Genomic DNA, 3,658 nt, shown 5'->3' with positions numbered 1-3,658 from the left:
AAGCTGCCTGTCTGCCGGCCGCCATCTTGGCTGTCAGTTAATTTGCATATCTCGCTGATTAGCCAATGGGAAGGGTAGCAGTCATACGCCAATTACCATGTTTTTCTTTTAATAGTGTAGATTTGCTAAATGCTAGGCACATAGTAGACTAAAGGGCAAAAAGACAAAAGTTCTTATCCTAATGGAGTTTGAAGTCTGGTGAGGAAGACAGGAAAGAAACACAAGTTAAAGATACATTCTATGAAGATAAATAAAGCCATGTGATTGTAGAGATGCGGGCATGGTGAATAAAGCAAAGGCCTAAAGAACATTCCAGCAGATGGAAGGACCATTAGTGCAAAGTCCTGCATCTTCCTGTCCCTGTCCTTCTGTATCCCATTTTCCCATCCCCTAACATTTAAAGAAAGAAAAAATGTCTGAATTGAAGAAAATAATGCACGCAGTAATTCCATGTTTCTGAGGGCTGCTTTAACAAATTAGTACAAGCTGGGCAGCTTATAAAAACAACAAAATATGTTCTCTCACAGTTCTGGAGGCCAGGGGTCCTAAATCCAGAGAGCACACTCCCTCTGCCCCTTTAGGAGGGAGTCCTTTCCTTGCCTCTGCCCCTTCCTGGTGGCAGCCCCATCACTTCTGGCTTCCTCCCTGCAACCTTTGCCTCCATTTCCACATGGTCTTCTCTTATGTTTGTGCATGACTGCTCTTCTGGGATTAAGTTCAGTGTATGGTGTGAAGTAGAGGTCTTACACTTCCGTTTGTATGTAGATAGACAAGTTATTTTATACCTGCTGCAAATGTATGATGCAGCTATGACTTATCTGCTTTGTAAAACTTTCCCTGATGGCATAACTGTCTGCTAGTCATTCATTCAACAATGACTCTGGGAAGGCTTATTATGTACCATGTTAGGCACTAATGTCTGTCTTTTGTCTGAAGGGTGTTAGAGTCTTTTGAAGAAAACAATTAAGTCTGTATAGTAAAACAAGAGGCCCGCTGCACAAAATTTGTGCAAGAGTAGGCCTTCCTTCCCCCAGCTGCCCACTTCAGCTTCACAGTCCTGGCCCCACAGCCTGCCCGCACCCACCTTGGCCTGGTGCTGCCCATGTCCACTATCACACACCCCTGGTTCCTCGGTTCTGTGGAGCGCCCTCCCCCCCCCACCCCCCCGATCGATCGCCCCACAGAAGGTGGCCTGGACTCTCTCTTTGGGGCAATTGCGGATCACCCTGATTGCCTCACCGGCCAGTGACCTGGGCCTCCATCTGTGGGGCAATCATGGGGCAATGCGCCCCCCCCACCCCCCTGCGACCAATCACATCGTGCCCACCGTGGTTGGCCTGGTGCCAGTGCGTGTCATAGCATGGTCATCCAGATGGTCATTCTAGCCTTCGGTCTTTCAGTTGATTTGCATATTACACTTTTATTATTATAGACTAGTGGTCTGGTGCACAAAATTCATGCACGGGGGGTGTTGTCCCTCAGCCCGGCCTGCACCCTCTGCAATCTGGGACGCCTTGGGGGGTGTCTGACTGCTGGTTTAGGCCTGATGGGGGATCGGGCCAAAACCAGCGATTGGACATCTCTCTCTCGGACTGCTGGCTCCTAACTGCTCCCCTGCCTACCAGCCTGATCGCCCCCAACTGCCTCCCCTTCCACTCTGATCACCCCTAACTGCCACCCCCTTGCTGGCCTGGTCAGCCCCAACTGTCCACCCCTGCATGTCGCCCCTAACTGCACTCCCCTGCCAGCCTGATCGTCCCTAACTTCTCTCCCCCGCCGGCCTGCTCTCCCCTAACCGCCTCTGCCTCAGCCCTGCCACCATGGCTTTGTCCAGAAGGTCTCCCGGCAGGTCTCCTGGTCTAACTAGCATATTACACTTTTATTAGTACAGATGTGATATGTGCCATGGTAATGTGGCAAGTAATTTGTTAAGTTCTTCTCCTATTAAAAATGAGTCATTTGGAGAAAGTGATCATAAGCTCTAATTAGATTATCTCTAGCACCTAGCATGAATTCTAGTATGGAATAGGAACTCATGAAAATTTGATGATAAATATCCATACAAATTCAGTGAGTACATACATTTTTATACATTGAATATGTATACAGAATATACATATATATGAATTCAGTGAGTAATACACATACACCTTCCTCTCAGACACACAGCTAAAGTTGCACTTGAGGAAACCACTAATTTTTCTTCTGTGTACCTTAGACAGAGGACAAAGTTTATTCACTGTAGCTCAGTGATTTTCAACCTTTTTCATCTCATAGCAAACACAAGCTAATTACTAAAATTCTGTGGTACATAAAAAATATTGTATTTTTGCATATCTGACATAAAAATAGGTGTAATTTTGATTTATGGACATCAGACGGCTATTGTTGTGTTGGCTATTATCATTTTTTTTTATTTGACAACCTAAGGGAAAAGAGGTCAGTACCTCTGACTAAATAGTCAGCTATTGCATGTTTAAAAATTCTTGTGGCACACCGGTTGAAAATCGCTGGTCTAGATAAATGATTAAAGTGTTGGCTGCTTTTATATCATATTAAAATACAGACTCTATCACTTAGTAACCACATAATCTTAGACCAGTTACGTAACCTCCCCTTGTCCCAGTAACCTCATTTACTAGTATAAAATGCAAAGCCTTCCTTATAGAGTTGTTTAGACTATTACATGAATTCATACAAATAAAATAATTAGAGTTCTAAAGGCTCAGTGAGGACAGGAGTTTTTGTTTGCTCTGTTCATTGCCATATTCCTAGTGTTACCAGACAGGGATCCGGCCTGGAGCGGATCTGCTTCTGCTAGTCTGTATGATGTGAGTTCTGGACTTTGTAGAGGAAAGATTTCACAGCAGGAGTTCAGGTGATTTTGAGAGTATGTTTATTAAAGCTGGGGACAGTGAAACAGGAAAGGCCTAGGAAGCAACAGGAGAGAGACTAGGCGGGGCTGCTTTGGCTCTCTAGAAACATTATGGGAAAGAAGAGAGCCGAGGTAGGGTTACTGTCAGCTCACTGGAGAATCAGAGAAAAGGGCGCCTTGGAGACAAGCTCAGGGGGTTAGCCTGGGACAAGCTGTCACTGCCCATTGCTCGGCTGGTCGCAAGTCTCGTGGGGGCCCTTAGAATTTAGGAAATGCATGCCTGTGGGTGAATAAGAGGGGAAGGGAGAGGTGTGGACCTGCTCCTGGGAGAGGGAGCACCGGCTGGGACCTTTGTTTTGAGGGTTTTTAAAGCTGGGAGTTTAGGGGAGATCTCAGGGGAGATTTCAGTAAAATATTCTTCAACTCTTCCAGGTGTGCCATTTCAGTGTCCTGGTCTGTGATAATTGGTCAACACCAGGGGTCATTAGTCATTGCAGCTGGTCCTGGCATCACCCACCTGGTTTTGCTGATTTTCTGGGCCTGGAACTGAAATAGTACAACTGAGGCCTAGATCTTATCTCTAAGGAGGAAAAGTAATGGGGTCTAACGTGCATGGCCAAAGAGACATATGAAAACATGTTCAAAGTCACTAATCATCCGAGAGATGCAAATCAAAACAACAATGTGGTACCATCTCATACCTGTCAGAATGGCTACCATCAACAAATCAACAAATGACAAGTGCTGGCGAGGATGCGGAGAAAAAGGGACCCTTGTGCACTA

This window comes from Myotis davidii, unplaced genomic scaffold, assembly GCF_000327345.1.
Source record: "Myotis davidii unplaced genomic scaffold, ASM32734v1 scaffold79, whole genome shotgun sequence".
Lineage (NCBI taxonomy): Eukaryota > Metazoa > Chordata > Mammalia > Chiroptera > Vespertilionidae > Myotis > Myotis davidii.
Note: the sequence above shows the minus strand (reverse complement) of the source record.